The 18060-nt window shown below is 41.6% G+C and overlaps 1 protein-coding gene and 1 pseudogene across 1 annotated transcript in view; both read left to right on the top strand.

The window, feature by feature from the left end:
- The first annotated feature begins 3412 nt into the window (after positions 1-3412).
- Positions 3413-18060, top strand: part of HENMT1 (HEN methyltransferase 1) — a 35928-nt gene continuing 21280 nt past the window's right edge. Inside the window, exon 1 of the mRNA XM_027772280.1 lies at positions 3413-3533. The gene's annotated coding sequence lies outside the window, so the exon portion shown is untranslated. The remainder of the gene's footprint in view (positions 3534-18060) is intronic.
- On the top strand, positions 7349-7977 carry LOC106734968 (small ubiquitin-related modifier 2 pseudogene; annotated as a pseudogene).

The following is an 18060-nucleotide window of genomic DNA, read 5'->3' as shown; positions in this document are numbered from 1 at the left end:
AAATGTAGTACATTTGAACCAGGGCTTAAGAACACCAGAATGAGCAAATATGTAGTTTCCTCTACCCATGATCATTGAAGTGGAAATCAAGAAAGACCAAGAAAAATTCATATCTATGCTTTCTTTCTTTTTTTTTTTTTTGAGAAGTTTTTGCTATAGGGGGGGTGCGGTTGCCAGAAAGACAGAGACAGAAATCGTGCCCCATGGGGGATGGCCACGCCGCAATCCCTTCTCCATTCTCCTCTTGGGATCTTGGGCATGCACGCACATGCACCTGGTGTGAGTTTAAGCCACTAGGTCTGGGACTCAAACCTCGGTCAACTACATGGGAGTCCAGCAACATAGCCATTACTCTAACTGCTGGTCCCTCTATGCTATCTTGATATCAGTTGTTTACTATTAATAACTGTCAAAACAGTCATATAGTTTTTGGCTTGGAGGAGGCCTCTGTGCAACTCTTTGTCCTACTTTATCTGGGTCCATCCAATGTCAGCTGCCTCCACCATGGCACCCAAGTTCGACCCCAACAAGATCAATGTCATTTACATGAGTTGCACTGGTGGTGAAGTCAGTGCCATGTCTGCCTTGGGTCCCAAGATCAGCTCTCAGGGTCTGTCTCCTAAAAAGATTAGTGATGACATCACCAAGGCAACCGGTGACTGGAAGGGCCTGAGAGCATTACCTTGAAACTGATCACTTAGAATAGACAGACTCAGATTGAAGTAGTACCTTCTGCAGCCCTCAATGAACCGCCAAGAGAGAGAGAAGCAGAAGATTGTTAAACATAGTGGAAACATCACTTTGAATGAGATTGTCAGCATTGCACAACAGATGAGGCACCAGTCTGGCCAGAGAACTCTAGAACCATTTAAGAGATCCTGAGGACAGCCCAGTCTGTAGGCTGCAATGTCCATGGCCGCCACCCTCATGACATCATTGATGACATCAACAGTGGCACAATGGAATGCCCAGCTAGTTAAGAAACACAGGATGGGCTGCAGGCAGCATGGTGGTTGAAGTTGCAAGACTCCCACATGGCTGACTGTGGTTCGAGTCCCAGACCTGGTGGCTTGCTTTCTCACTTTCTGTCTCTCCTCTGGTCAAATTAAGAATAAATGTGTAAAGTTAAATAGAGTAATTCTTTAAAAAATAAAAAAAAAAAACACACACAGGAAAACATTTCAATAAAGAATCATGTGATAACCAATAAAGACAAAAAAAAATCATATAGAAGAAAATGTTTTAGAACTTAGAACCCTGGGACCAGAAGGTGACATGGTGGTTAAGAACACTGGATTCCCACATGGCTGACCACGATTCAAATCACAGACTTGGTGGCTTGCTTTCTCACTTTCTTTCTCTCTCTCAACCCCTCCTCTCTGCCCAAAGTGAAAATAAATAAAGTTAAATGACATATTTTTCAAATTTTATTTATATATTGGTCAAAGTTAAAATAAATACAAAAAGTTATTTAAACAGTCATATAGATCAAGAGAATGAGAAGACAAGCCTTTGGCTTAAATTAATTATTTTATTTAACTTTATTTATTTATGTACTTATTTTAATTTTGACCAAAGTGACAGAGCAAGAGAGAGAAAGTGAGAAAGCAAGCAGCTAGGTCCAGGACTCCCACGTGGTCAGCCACATGGGAGTTCGCAACCCTTAACCACCACACCGCCTGCCAGCCCCAAAATAATTCTTAAAAAATAAACAAACAATAGCTTAGTATAACTTTCCTTCTAGTCATAGAATTTATAAAAAGAATTATTTAATTAATTAACTTACTTATTTATTTTAATTTGACCAGAGAGGGACAGTGAGAGAGAGAGAGAGAGAGAGAGAGAAAGAGAAAGAAAGCTTCTAGGTCCATGACTCTAACTGCGGTCAGCCATGTGGGAGTCCAAGCCCTTAACCACCACACCACTTGCTAGCCCCTAGTCATAGAAATTAAAAAAATTTAAAAGTTTTATTTGCAGAGTTATATGATGTGATCAATAAAAACAATATCCTATTTATCATTAGGATATAATTTTATGGGGGAAGTAGAATGAAAATACTAGCTCTAAAAGGAAAAGAGGGATGTAAAATTTCTACCTGAAGAGGAGCTTACTTATCTATTTTTTAAAGAATTATTTAGTTTTGGGGCTGGCAGGTGGTGTGATGGTTAAGGCACTGGACTCCCACATGGCTGACTGCAGTTTGAGTTCCAGACCTGGCAGCTTGTTTCCAGTTTCCCTTTCTCTCTCTTTGGTCAAAATTGAAAAATAATGATAGTAAACAGAATCAAATAAATCATTATTTTTTTAAATTAAAAATGTTTGTTTTCTTTATTCATGATAGTGTACACATGCACATGTGAGTGAGTGATAGAGAAAGAGGGAGAGATAAGCACCCTCCGTAAGGTCTATTTACTCCATTATCCCCTTCCTCCAGCCTTCCAGTCCATCAGATCTTAGGTGTTTTCAAGAGTGCCCAGCATGTGGGACCAGCGGTTAGCATAATGGCTATGTTGCTGGACTCCCACATAGTCAACCGCAGTTCGTGTCCCGGACCCGGTGGCTTAAAACTCACGCCGGGCGCGTGTGCGTGCATGCCCAAGATCCCGAGAGGAGAATGGAGAAGAAGGGATTGTGGTGTGACCATCCCCCCTGGGGGGTGATTTCTCGCTTTCTGTCTCTATGTCTCTGTCTGTCTGGCAAGTGCACATGCCCTATAGTGAAAACCTCTCCAAAAAAAAAAAAAAAAAGAGTGCCCAGCATGTTCCAGGCTGATGGGCCAGAGATCCAAACTGCAGTCACCATGTGGGCTCCAGCTTCTCCTGAGCAACACATTAACCACTGTAGCATGAAGTCGCCCATGATGAAACAGTTTAGATATCAATTTTAAAATGTCTGAGAGATCAAGAGAATGAGAAGACAAGCCATAGACTGGGAAAAAAATATTTGGAAAAGGCACATCTAGTAAATGCATTTTTGTCTGAAATACAAAGAACTCTTAGAACAATGAGAAAACGAACAACTCAATTTAAAAATGGGGAAAATGCCTAGTAGACTCCTTGTCAAAGAAGATATCCAGGTGGCTAACAAGCATATGAATCCTTAGGGAACTGTAGATTAACAGTGAGATAATACTGAGGACAGATTTCTGACTCTTCTCCCTAGACTAGGATGCTTTCCAAGGGACCTGGGAGAGTCATGTCTACAAACATTAATCTTGCTGTAATAGACTGTATTGGTCTAGCAATTGTGGGCAGCTCCTTACGTCCTGACCCTGGAATAGCATCAGCAGATAAATGTGTGGCCTTATTATCTACATTTAGGTTAAATTCAGACTTTCTTCTTCACTGACAAAGATTTGCATATTTAACCAATTACTAACCTAAGAATTTCTAAACCCACCTTACAAGCCTCTGCTTCCAGATGTCCCACATTTTTGGATCAGGCCAATGAAGAGACCCCTAATGCTAATTGACAAGTTTGTGTCTCCTGCTCTCAGAACGGAACAAAAGGACAACTGTATCTGAGCATCCAAGGTAACGCTTTTGTGTTTCTCTGAGCCTGATCACTGAAAACTGTGCTTAGAATAAATCATGTTAATTATGATTTCTACGGGGCTTGGTTATTTCTGTTGTCAGGACCACACATTAGAATGATCTTACTCGGGGGCTGGCAGGTGGTATGGTGGTTAAGGCTCCCACATGGCTGACCCAGTTGGAGTCCCAGGCCTAATGGCTTGCTGTCTCACTTTCTCTTTCTCTCTGGTCAAACAACAAATGAAATGAAATAAATTAATAATTTTTTTTTTAGAGATTTTTGCCTTAGGGTGTGTGTGCTTACTGGAGAGAGAGACAGAGACAGAGACAGAGACAGTGAGAGGGAAAATGAGAAATCGCCACCACCACCACCACCACCACCCAGGGCGATGGCCACACTGCAATCCCTTCTTCATTCTTTTTCTGGGATCTTGGGCATGCATGCATATGCACCCAGCATGAGTTTCAAGCTACCAGGTCTGGGACTTGGGACCCTGTTGGCCATGTGGGAGTCCAGCAATGTAACCGCTATGCCATCTGCTGGCCCCTCAATAATTTTTTAAAAAAATGACTAAAATCCAAAATGTTGTTGAGGGCATGGGACAATAGGAACTCTCATTGTTGGTGGAAATGCAAAATTTATAGTCATGCTGGAAGACAGTTTGGCAGTTTTTTCTTTCCTTTTGACTTATTTAAAATTTTTTTGCTATAGGGTGTGTGCACTTGCTGGAGAGAGACAGAGATGGTGAGAGGGAAAGGAGAAATGATTCCCCAGTGGGAATGGCACTCCACAAGCCTTTCTCTTCCATTATCCTCCTAGGATTTTGGGCATGCATGCACACATGCCTGGTGTGATTTTTAAACTGCCAGGTTTGGGACTCTAACCATGGTCAGCCATGTGGGAGTCCAGTGCATTAACTACCATGCCATCTGCTATCCCCTGAGTTTGGCAGTTTCTTTAAAAAAAAAAAAAATCCTAAAAACTAAACATATTCTTACCATATAATTCAGCAATCACTCCCCTTGATATTTATCAAGTGAAAATTTATGTCCCCACAAAAACCTGCCCATTGCTAAATTTACAGCAGCTTTACTCCTAATTCCAGAATCTTTAAAATAATAACTGTGGGACCAGCAGATGGCATAATGGTTGTGTCACTGGACTCCCATGTTTTTGACCAGGGTTCGAGTCCTGGACCTAATGGTTTAAAACTCACCGGGCACATCTGTGTGCACATGTGCCCAAACTCCCAAGAGGAGAATGGAGGAGAAGGGATTGTGGCATAGCCATCCCCCCGGGGGGTGATTTCTTGCTTTCTGTCTCTCAGGCAAGCGCATGCACCCTATAGCAAAAAACTCTCTAAAAACAAAAATAGAAACAAAACTCAACAATTTTTAGGACAATCTCTGTCCTAGCAAATGACAGGGCAGAGAAAAATGGCTCCTTTGGCTAGGTTACGAATTGAATTGACAGACCACAGGTTAATGGGAAACTTATACAAACACAGGATTCTCATTAAAAATATGAGCCTCAAAGAAGGACCAGATGATTGAAGTATATATAATACATTGAGCTCTAGAAAGGAATAGGGGCTTGGGTTTTCTGGGGGTGGTGGAGACAAATTATGAGAGAGCAAGTGAAGGAAATGTATGGTGAATGAAGATTGTCTTGTTATGCAAATAAAAGCCTATCAGGTAATAAATGTTCTCCTGATATAGACACCTTTTCCAGTGAAAATTTCCTTTTTAGACATTAATCTTTTTTAAATAATTATTTTTTAAAAATTTTATTCATCATTATTAATATTTTTAAAATTTGACCAGCAAGACACACAGAAAGAGAAAGAGAAAGAGAAAGCGAGAAAGCAAGCCACCAAGTCCTGGACTTGAACCAGAGTCAGCCATGTGGGAGTCCAGCGCCACCTGCCGGCTCCTAGATGTTAATTTCTTTTAAGGAAATGCAGTTTTTTTTTTTTTTTTTTGGAAATGCAGGGTTTTTTTTGTTTTTTTTTTAAGAATTATTTTATTTAACTTTATTTATCATGATTATTTTCCAGTTTGTTCAGAGCAAGACAGAGAGAGGGAAAGTGAGAAAACAAGCCAGCAGGTTCAGGACTTGAACTACTGTCAGCCATGTAGGAGTCCGGCACCTCTAACCACCATGCCATCTGCCGGCCCCAAAATTGCAGCTTTTCAGTTACTTCTGTGTTTGCAGTTTCTCAGAACAGCCAGCTTGAAATATGCCAGAGAAATATACTTGTGGCATATTCTGTGAGACTGAATGTCCTAGCCTAACGGCAGATGAATGGATACATAAACTGTGGAACCTCAACACAGTGGAATATTATTCAGTACTAAAAAAAAAATGAGCTGTGAAGGCATAAAGAAAAGAGGAACATTAAGTGGAAGAAGAATATATGGTAAATGAAAAGGATATATATTGCATGATTCTAACTATATGACACCTGGAGAGAGAGAGAGAGAGAGAGGAAAGTGAGAAATCACCCCCCAGGGAGGATGGCCACACTGCAATCCCTTCTCTTTCATTCTCCCAGGATCTTTGGCACACATGGGCCAGGTGTGATTTTGAAGCCTCCGGGACTCTAACAGCCATGTGGGAGTCCATTGATGTAACTGTTGCACTATCTCCTGGCAGCGATAATTTTGTGTTAATATAGGTTTGTTGATTGTAACAATGAACCACTGTGATATGGAATATTGATGGAAGGAAAGATTGTATGATTATTAGGACAGAAGTTTTACAGGAATTTGCTGTACTTTCCATTTACTTTTATTTTTACTGTTTTTTTTATTTTTTTTGCTACAGGTGTGTGTACATGCCAGAGAAACAGAGACAGACAGAAAGTAAGAAATCGGGAACCAGCAGTTAGCGTAATGGCTATGTCGCTGGACTCCCATGTAGTCAACCGCGGTTCACGTCCCGGACCCGGAGGCTTAAAACTCACGCCGGGCGTGTGTGTGTGCGTACCCAAGATCCCGAGAGGAGAATGGAGGAGAAGGGATTGCGGTGTGACCATCCCCCCTGGGGGGGGTGATTTCTCGCTTTCTATCTCTATGTCTCTCTCTGTCTGGCGAGCGCATACGCCCTATAGCGAAAACCTCTGGGGGGGGGAGTGAGAAATCACCCCCCGGAGTGATGACTACACAATTCCTTCTCTTATATTCTCCTCTTGGGATCTTGGGCACGCATGCACATGCACCTGGTGTGAGTTTTAAGCCGCTGGGTCCAGGACTCGAACTGAGGTTGACTACACGGGAGTCTAGCAATGTAAGTGAACCTAGAACTACTATAAAGAAATAAAATCTGGAGCCAGCAGGTAGTGTGGAAGTTAACCTGGATCCCACAAGTTGATCGTGTGGTTTGAATCTGGGATTTAGTGGCTTTAAAATCATGCCAAGTGGGACCAGCAGTTAGAGTAATGGCTATGTCGTTAGACTCCCATGTAGTCAACCACAATTCGAGTCCTGGACCTGGTGGCTTAAACTCATGCCAGGCACATGTGCGTGCGTGCCTAAGATCCTGAGAGGAGAATGGAGAAGAGATTGCGGCATGGCCATCCTCCCAGGGGATGATTTCTCACTTTCTGTCTCTGTCTCTGTCTTTCTGGCGAGCGCATGCGCCCTATAGCAAAAAAAAAAAAAAAAAAAAAAAAGCCAAGCATATGATGTGCATGTGTGCCCAAAATACGGAGATGAGAATGGAGAAGGGATTGCAGCATGTGATTTCTCTCTTTCTCCCTCTCTCCATTACCCTTCAAGAGGGCTCATGCCTTATAAACTGAAAAAAAAAAAAAAAAAAGTTAAAAAAATATTGGCTAGTGCTTCTGCCGCTCCTGGTGCTGCCTGTGTGCTCATCCTGTGAGGACCTGGAACCTCTTTTGTGAAGCGGCAGCTGAGGAGACTGGCGCTCGTCATGGCGGATGAAAAGCCTAAGGAAGGAGTTGAGACTGAGAACAACGATCATATTAATTTGCAGGTGGCAGGTCAGGATGGTTCTGTGGTGCAGTTTAAGATTAAGAGGCATACACCACTTAGTAAATGAAAGCCTATTGTGAACGACAGGATTTGTCAATGAGGCAGATCAGATTCCGATTTGATGGGCAGCCGATCAACGAAACAGACACACCTGCACAGTTGGAAATGGAGGATGAAAATACAATCCACGTGTTCCAACAGCAGACAGGAGGTATCTACTGAAAAGGGAACCTACTTCTTTACTCCAGAACTCTGTTCTTATAGACCAAGAATACATTCTCAATTAGAAAACCACAATTTGGTTTCACCACATCCTGACTACTACAGTATAGTTTTCTCTATTCTTTCGTTTTCACTTCCCCATTCCTTTATTGTACATAAAGTAACTGGTGTATGTGCACAAGCATATTGCATTTTTTTAAAACTAAATGGCCAATGGTATGTTTTGATTGACATCAAATGGAGATGGGATGGGGAAAAATACCGGTTCTGTGAAAATACCCCCTTTCTCCATTAGTGGTATGCTCACTCAGCTCTTATCTTTATATTCCAGTAAGTTATTTTGCTGTTTTAACAAAAAGAAAAAGAAATAAAAACCCAACAACATAAAAATCCTTGCATACCTTGTTTGGAGAATTTTAATGTTTTTCATTTATCATTGTAAAACCAAGGACAATTTTATAACTTTTTTGTACGTAGCCGTTACATGTAGGACAATCTGTCTTTAAGTAGGGGTAAATTACTCTTAAAGAAAAAAAGGAATCCTAGATAGTTTTCCCTTCAAGTTAAGCATCTTGTTTAAATAAACTTCTTGTTTAAAATGAAAAAAAAAAATTGACTAGAGGGCATGTACATGCACCAGAGAGAGTTAAAGCACACCCCACTTCCCCTCCTTTTGGGATTTTGGGCATGCATGCACATTCACCCGTGTTTTTCAAACCATAGAGTCTGAGACTCCCTGCACAGTTAGCCACGTGGGATCCAGACGCCTTAACCACTAGACCATTGGCTGGCTTAATAAAATCTATTTAAAATTTTTTTTTTCACATATCAAAGGGGTTCATGAACAACAACAACAAAAAATGAAGATTGGTGCATAGAAATTTTTGTCAATTTCTCTATCTCTACCTGAATAACGTGTTTCACTTTGTTAGAGTTGGGGGAAAGACTGTAAAATCATGCAAGTTCTTCTCCAAGACTTCTTCAATAAACTTGATTATTTCAAGTTTAATTACATTTCTTGCCATGCCCTCTTGCTTATTAGTGACTTGGCAGCTAAATCACCAGCACTGTTTAAATTGTTTCCTTATACCTTCTCTTCCCATTTCTGTACTCTATAATCAGACAGTTGGAATAAGTACACTTAATATATGGGTGCCAGAATGGGCAGATACATAGTAGCTGACTCGGAATGGAGATCTCAGGTTCAGGAGGCACAGGCTCCTTGTATTTCGTTAGATTTCAAATAACTGGGTTCCTGACTCCCACCCAGAGGATTCCTTTAGGATGTGAATCCTCATAATAAATGTTCCCCTTTCTTGCAACTAAAAACACTTATATAGGGGCCAGTAGATGGTATAGCAGTTACATCACTGGGCTCTCACATGACCCACCATGGTTCGAGTTCAAGACCTGGTGGCTTAAAACTCACCAGGTGTGTGTGTGTGTGTGTGTGTGTGTGTGTGTGTGTGTGTGCATGCCCAAAATCCCAGGAGGAGAATGGAGAAGAAAGGACTGTGACAGCTGGTGTCTCTCTCCAGAGAGAGCACACAGACCCTAAGGCAAAAGCCTCAAAAGAAAAAAAAACCCCAAAGGAACAAACAAACAAAAAAACCCTTACACAACAAATAGAGCTGCATGGCAGGCCTAACTGCTTTCCTTGAAAAAGACTGCAAATTTGGTCCTTGGCTGGTGTCTTGGAATGTAGATCTCTGGAGGGTTCCATTACCATTACAAATAAGTGGTAAGAATGATTCTTTGCAGTGCAATTCTGATACTGACAATCTGGTTATTCTAACGTCCTCAGCAAAGTTATTTTTCTATGTAAAAATGCATTACAACTTGCTAGAGGACCCAATAGTTAGTTCTGTAACTAATAACAGAAAATACCTGAGTCTGGGTAATTGATGAAAATAGAGGTTTATTTAGGTCACAGTTCAGTAGTCCAAAGTCCAGGAGCCACATTTGGTGGGAGTATTACAGAGTCCCTAGGCATCACATTACAAGAGGAAGAGCAGAGCAGTGTGTTTTCGTTTCTGTTCTGGTTTCTCTCTCTCTCCCTATAAAATACCCAGAAATCAATCAAGGGGGACCACCTTAATAACCTGAGCCTAATTTTCTTCCAAAGGCCTCACCTTTTAACACCATAGTTGGATTGAAGTGTTAAAGTTATTACTGGGGCTAGCCAAATGGAGAGCGAGCGAATCCTGGAAAGGTCCCAAATGTGAAGCTTTTGTGTTCTCAGCACAGCAGTGTATAATTACCAAACAGAAAAGCTCACCTGAGTTTTGAGAGGCCAGAATTTTCATTGGGGTTTATTACATAGGCACAGTTGACTGAACCATTGACCATATGGTTCGATCCTTTCTTCTTCCAAGTTAGACTGACAGAGAATAACTCAAAACCCCAACCCACTTATCACAAGGCTGATTTTTCCAGTGTAGCCTGCCCCCATGCTGAGTCATCTCATCAGATTAAGCTATTTCTAAAGGGCAACCATGAGTCATCTCATTAGCCTAAGCAACCAAGGCCAATCATGAATAACAGACACTCCTGTCAGGAAATTCCAAAGATTTTGAGGTTATCTCCTAGTAATGTTGTTACCTAACTCAAATCAGGTTCACTCGCCCAAGCGCTATAAAACCAAGCCACAGGCACATGGTGTGATGAAGGAAAGTACAGCTTTATTGCAGAGCGCAAAGCAAGGAGAGCGGGCAGCTCATGCTGAAAAGACCTGGTCTCCCCGAGATGTTCCCCACATGCATTTTTAAGGGCAAAATTAGGGGCAGAGGTCCCAGGCGCATGATCAGTACAGTGATTGGTTCAAGAGGGCGTGATCAGCTAGTGGGCATTCTTGATTGGTGAGGCCTTAGATAATCAAATTCCTCTTCAGGTGTCTGGAACCATTCAGCCTGGTGAGCTCACAACCAGCAGTTTCCAGTCTACAAAACATCTTACACATTGAAATGAAAACCTTCTTTCCTTTAAGTGAGAGTTTTAGAGGTCAAATGGCCCTCACCCATAGTCCATGCTGGTCATTATCATACCCAAAGTCTGAAGGCTTACTCCTTACTCTGGGCCATTATGATGCAAATGGACTTTATATTTCAGGAACCCTAGAAAATATATTAGGGGGTTCTTGCTCTGTTTCAATGTGGGACAAAGACCAGACAGATTATTATATATCACTGTACCAAAACCACTTGTACAAACAATATAGTTTATGATAAACATCACCTTTCCTTCTAAGGGTCTGGAATTTGGGTACATGCTGTGGTAGGCGGTTAGCTAGTAATGAGTGGCGGCACTAAGAAAATAGAAGGACACACATCAATCACAACTTATCAGGAGTTATAGCCAGACCCTCCATGAAAATACCTTCTTCCCACCCAGCTCCTGGCACCAGGAAGGTGAGGTAAATAACATTTTTCTTCCTTGGTACCTGAAGAAGACACATAGGGATGATTGTAAATTTCCCTCTTATCATTCCTCATGAATACCAAAAGATCCTTGGGGCTGTCAGGTGGTGTGGTGGTTAAGGCGGTTGGCCTCCAACATGGTTACTGTGGTTTGAGTTCTGGACCTGGCAGCTTGCTTTCTCATTCATGGTTCCTTCTCTCTCTCTGGTCAACCTCAAAAAATAAAAATAAAAAATAATGACAATAAATAAAAGTAAAATAATTCTTTAAAAAATTACAGAAAGACCCAACCAGACATTTTGGTCAACATCCTGATTCCCATTGGGGCAAAAAAACTAATTGGGCAGTTTATCCTCATAAAGATGCTCCTATCATCATGGTGCACACTGGGCATGTGCAGTTAGGTAATAAAAATTCCTCAAATTCTTCACTTGTGAGAGAGCTGTGCAAGCACAGGAAGAAGCCTGTGAATTCAAATAAAGGACATAGATAGTATGACACTGTTAAATATTATCACCTCTAGTAGTAAAAATAATACCTAACCAGTTCCAAACGCAGTTACTACCTAGCAACCTGCCTGCCCCAAAGTCTTTTGGGTAGATGTCTTTTTAAAAATCTTTCTTTCCTTTTAACTTCTCTTTTCTGCCTACTTTTATTGTGGTTGTAGCTTTATTTTGTGCCTAGGGACAGGTCTCTAATTTTTAGTCATCTAGACCCAAAGAACCAAGGATTTTGCACAGCGCAGCTCAGCACGTTCCCATCCTATGACAATGCTAGGCAGGGGGTACTTACATGGTCAGCATACTGAGTGTATTTGTCAGGGTTCTCCAGAGAAACAGAACCAATGGGATGAATATATATTTATGTAAAAGGGATTTATAATAGGGTCTTTTTTTTTTTGGAGAGGATTTTGCTATAGGGCACATGCGCTTGCCAGACAGACAGAGACAGACAAAGAGACAGGAAGCAGGAAATCACCCCCCGGGGTGGGGGGGGGATGGCCACGCCGCAATCCCTTCTCCTCCATTCTCCTCTTGGGTTTAAGCTACCAGGTCCAGGACTCGAACCGCGGTCAACTAAGTGGGAGTCCAGCAACATAGCCATTACGCCAACTGCTGGTCCCTATAATAGGATCTTTTTATGAGCACAAGAAAGCTAGGAAAAAACAGGTGAAAGACTCTGAAGTAGGAAAGCTGGTATGGTTCCAGTCTAAGACTTGAAAGGGGTTCTTAGGAGGCTACTGATAAAAGTCTAGAGTCCAAAAGTTAAAGAACTTGCAGTTAATTTGGCTAGAGAGGCACAGGGGCCAGAAGTCACATAGAAGAGTACAGAACCTTTGGAAAGAAGTCAGGAGAGTGAGATTAAGAGCGTGAGCTGGCACCAGGATATACTGATTTTGCACTGTTCAGAGGGAGCTGGATCCCACGCGACCAACCATGGTTTGAATTCTAGCCCTGGCAGCCTGAAAAACATGTTGGATGCATGTGTACCCAGGATCCTGGCAAGATGGAGAAAAAGAGGAAAAAAAATTGCAGCATGACTAGGTCCCCCTGGAGGGCACTTTCTCTTTTTCTCTCTGGCACATGTGTGTACCCTCTGGCATTTAAAAAAAGGAGAGGAGGAAATAGAATCCCACTTGCTTTGTTTTTCCCTTAGATGGTGCCTGACCATGTTGAAGGCAGGTATTCCTCAAACCTCCCACTGACTCACAAGCTAATTTTGTCAGGAAACATGCTCATACAATTTAGAAACAATGTACCAGAAGCCTTCCAGGCATTCTTCAATCCAGTCAAGTGGACACCCAAAATTAACCACCACACTGAATCTCTAACAAACTTCCCTGGTTGTATTTCCTAGGAGTTGTCACAAGTGTCAACCTATAATGGAAGGCTGGGACAAAATATGCAATGCAAAACAGCTTATTTGGGCCAATTGAGTGCTGAGTGGGCCAGTGGGTGGCCTGGTGGTTTAAGAGGCTGGATCCCACATGGTCAACCATGTGGTTCTGAGACCCTCAGACTCGGTGACTTGAAAAACACACTGGGCAAGTATGTATGCCCCAAATCTAAAAGGTGGGAGAAATGGAAAAGAGATTGCAGCATAGCCATGGCCTATGGCGGGTAGGCATGCTTTCTTACTCCTCCCCATCCCTGTCTCTCTCAGTGAAGTGTATGTGCCTTCTGGCACATTTTAAAATTTTTATTATTTTTTAAAATTATATAAATAACTTTATAAAGTTTTGTTTTGTTTTGTTTTGTTTTTGGAGAGGCTTTTACTATAGGGCACGTGCACTTGCAAGAGACAGAGAGACAGAAAGAAATCACCCCCCAGGGGGGATGGCCATGTTGCAGTCTCTCCTCCATTCTCTTCTAGGGATCTTGGGCACACACACACACGTGCCCAGCATGAGTTTAAGCCACTGGATCCGGGTCTTGAATTGCGGTCGACTACATAGGAGTCCAGTGGCATAGCCATTAGGCCAACTGCTGGTCCCCATGAGAAATTTTTAAACATTTCCAGAGTATTTGGCTTTATACACAATTCTTTAAAAGCCTATTTTTTTGTTCTTATTACCATATTGAATGTAACACTGGATCAACTGAGCTGAATCATGTACAATGCAATCATTTTAATGTTTCCTTTAACCAATTTCTGTTAAGTCATTTACCATCTTTACTTCTTTCTTTGTCACAGTCTTTCCATCACTTTGACTGTCTGGCTGGAATTTTCCCTTGAATTTAGTTGGCTGTTGTTTATTTATTCTTAGGAGCTCTGTCCCTTTTTTTGGTTATTCTTGAACTGCTTCATACCCTTTTTTGTGGAGAGCAGCCAATCTGAAGAAACATGGTGACCATTAGACTCATGCAGAAATGTGGCTCTATGAGCTTCATTTGCCTAGCAATGAAAGCATTTGCATGCAAATATACTGCCTGTTGTTGAAATTGAAGAGCAGTATCAGGCTAAAGGAAGCTACATGTGTTTATCAAATTTTGTCCCAAAAAGATCAGAGAAACTACATGGCGCCAGTCTGTTTCACATCCGCAGATGATTAACATAAAAAACAAATGGCTTGGGACCAGCAGTTAGCGTAATGGCTATGTCCCTGGACTCCCACGTAGTCGACTGCGGTTTGCATCCCGGACCACGTGGCTTAAAACTCAAGCTGGGCCGGGTGCGTGTGCGTGTGCGTGTGTGTGTGTGCCCAAGATCCCAAGAGGAGAATGGAGGAGAAGGGACTGCGGTGTGGCCACCCCCCCTGGGGGGTGATTTCTCGTTTTCTGTCTCTCTGTCTCTGTCTGTCTGTCGAGCGCATGTGCTCTATATAATGGCTATGTCCCTGGACTCCCACGTAGTCGACTGCGGTTTGCATCCCGGACCACGTGGCTTAAAACTCAAGCTGGGCCGGGTGCGTGTGCGTGTGTGTGTGTGCCCAAGATCCCAAGAGGAGAATGGAGGAGAAGGGACTGCGGTGTGGCCACCCCCCCTGGGGGGTGATTTCTCGTTTTCTGTCTCTCTGTCTCTGTCTGTCTGTCGAGCGCATGTGCTCTATAGTAAATAAAACAAAAAAATAAAAAAACAAAAAAACAACAACTGGCTTTACATTCCGTTTGCTCTTCCCCCATTTTCTGCCCTATAAAATAATAAACGGGAGACTGGTTTGGAGTCAAGATTTTCTCCATCAAAAAAGTCATGCCCACCCAAGCTTCACTTTTCTATACTTACATGTCTTATTGTGTTTATTTTTATTTCTAATCCACAGCCCCCCACACTCAAATCAAGACAAAACAAAAACATGTTCTGCCAAGCAGGTCCCGACACTTTTTCCCTGGTTTTGTGGCACTTTTCTCAAAATTCTTAGATGTGAGTTTAGGTGCACGTTCCTTAACTTTTCTTGGGAATGTCTTTTAAGATCTAGAGTCACTGTTTTTATGAAATCTTGTTCTTGTGATGTCTTTGTACTCCTTCCTGTCAAATTTTTCCCTTTGACTTCCATCATAACAACTCACACACATGGGGCCCCTATTTTTTTTTTAAATGTGTGCTTAGGTTTTATAGATTCCTAGATTATTATAAAGGCAAAAGACACGAATGGGGAGGGGAATAGCAAAGTATTAATTTAGCCAAAGGGAAGAATTTTGTACAACAGTGATTGGCTAAGTAACACTCAATAGTGAATAAATAATTCTTTTTGGCAGCGGATGGGCAATAGCTTGTGTTAAAACTCTTGGGGAGAGCAGGTGGTATGGTGGTTAAGGGTGCTGGGCTCCCACATGGCTATGTTCAAATCCCGAACCTGGCAGCTTACTTTCTCACTTTCCCTGTCTTTCTCTTTCATTCTGTCCCTCTCTGGTCAAATAAAACAAACAAACAAAGTAAATAAAGTTAAATAAAAATAATCCAATTTAAAAAACCCTAAGAACACCCAATTCTGTCCTGGTGTGTTGACGTTCTTCAATCTTCCCTCTTGTGGTATGAGTTTAATGAAATGTGAGGAAGGGAATCAAAGGTATTAGTTCTTTCCACTAGCAGGTCCAGTCTCCAGGTTTATAATGGAATATCAAAGCAAAGTAAGGGGATGTAAATTCTCAGATTTCAAGCTCTGTGATGTGGGCAAAGATACTGTAGTAGATCTCAGGGAGTTAGCAAAAGAGGCTCAATTGGGTCTGGAGGATTCACTTCAAACATAGTGAACTCACACTGCTGGTGTGAGTTAGTGCTGGTTGAGAGTCAAGGGGCAGTTAACAGGGGTTACTTTTTCTTCTTGTGGGGCTCTACATGAGGCTCCTTGGTCTTCCTCACAGCATTATCACGTGGGTTGTAAGACTGGTTGTTTCAGAAAGGGAAGTAGAAACTACCAGTGTCTTAAGTCCTGGGTAAAATGGACATTGTGATATTCTACTCAATAATGTAATCACAAAACTTATACAAATTCAAAATGAACATAGATCCCACTTCTTAAAAGGAGTATCAAAGATTTTGTGCATCTGAGTTTGTCATAATCCTCCTGGCTACAAACCATTTACATTCTTCTTGTATTCAAAATACAATCACGCCCCCCCCCCCCCTTAAGTGATTCTTTTTTTTTTTTTTTAAATTTATTTATTTTTATTTGTTATTATTTTTATTGTTTTAATTTTACCAGAGAGAGACAGAGAGAGAGAACAGGAAAGAGAAAAAAGCAGTCTGCTGGGTCCAGGACTTGAACCACAGCCAGCCATGTGGGAATCCAGTGCCTTAACCACCACCCCACCTGCCTGGCCCCTAGTGATTCATCTTTTTTATGATCAGGTCAACCTGGCATCCAGGATAACATTTGCTTATCTACTGCATGCCAGACACCTACACCTTCTAAAATGTCAAAGCCATGAGGGGACTTTTATCTGTGCTTTTCATTCAAACCAGTACTTAAATCCTAATTTTTTATTTTTTGAGAACAGATTCTTTTAAGGAATTATTTAGTTTTATTTATCCACTCATTTATTTTAATTTGACTAGAGAAAGACAGACACAGAGGAAAGGAACGTGAGAAAGCAAGCCACCAGGTCCGGGACTCAAACCGTGGTCAGCCACATGGGAATGTCCAGGGCTTTAACCACCACACCACCTGCTGGCCCCTTGAGAGATTTTTTGGCTATAGGGCATGTGTTCTCACTGGAGACACAGTGATAAAAAGTGAGAAATCATCCCTGGGTGGATGACCATGCTGCAATTTCTTCTCCTCCATTCTCCTTCTGGAATCTTGGGCATGAATGTACACACATCCAGTGTGAGTTTGAAGTCACTAAGTCTCAAATTGCACTTAGCCATGTGGGAGTACAGCAATGCAACTATCTGCTGGCCCCAATAACAGGTGCTCTCTCTATATGTATTTACCCAATAATTAAATCTTATTTCCCATTTTAAACTAAAAAAGCTAAACAAACAAAAAACCCTAAAAAACAAAGAACCCAGGACTCCAAGAAGTAACTTTCCAAAGATAAGGAGTAATAGTAAAATTAGGATATAAAGCGTATTTGACTTCAAACTGAAAAAATATAGCATGATCTCTATTCCAGTGGGATTCACAATCTGGTGGAGGAAGGTAAAGTGAGATGAGATGACAAAGGCTAAACTAAGGTGCTGACTATGGGAAGGAACAGATGCAGCTGACAGCTTGAACAGGCCAAGAGTTGGTGATTGTCCAAATGTGGGTAGGGCAGAAGTAGACAACAGAGCCAAAGATCTCCAAGAAGTAACTTTCCAAAGATAAGGAGTAATAGTAAAATTAGGATATAAAGCGTATTTGACTTCAAACTGAAAAAATATAGCATGATCTCTATTCCAGTGGGATTCACAATCTGGTGGAGGAAGGTAAAGTGAGATGAGATGACAAAGGCTAAACTAAGGTGCTGACTATGGGAAGGAACAGATGCAGCTGACAGCTTGAACAGGCCAAGAGTTGGTGATTGTCCAAATGTGGGTAGGCAGAAGTAGACAACAGAGCCAAAGATGATGTTCAGGCTCTGAAAGTAGGAGACAGGGATAACAATGAAACAGGCAAATCTGGAGAAGAATCAGCCACGAGAAATTCAGATTCATAAATGTGTCAGGTAGCAGGTATGACAAAACACTTCAGATCCAGGAATCCTGAAAAGATAATTTAACTGCTATAAAGTATAGTAAATCTACCTACAACTTAGTGGCCAAAGATGATGTTCAGGCTCTGAAAGTAGGAGACAGGGATAACAATGAAACAGGCAAATCTGGAGAAGAATCAGCCACGAGAAATTCAGATTCATAAATGTGTCAGGTAGCAGGTATGACAAAACACTTCAGATCCAGGAATCCTGAAAAGATAATTTAACTGCTATAAAGTATAGTAAATCTACCTACAACTTAGTGTTGTAACTTTT

Source organism: Tupaia chinensis, unplaced genomic scaffold, assembly GCF_000334495.1.
Source record: "Tupaia chinensis unplaced genomic scaffold, TupChi_1.0 Scaffold000270_1, whole genome shotgun sequence".
NCBI classification, from domain to species: Eukaryota; Metazoa; Chordata; class Mammalia; order Scandentia; family Tupaiidae; genus Tupaia; species Tupaia belangeri.
The sequence above is the reverse complement of the archived record's forward strand: the minus strand, read 5'-3'. Positions and strand labels throughout refer to the sequence as shown.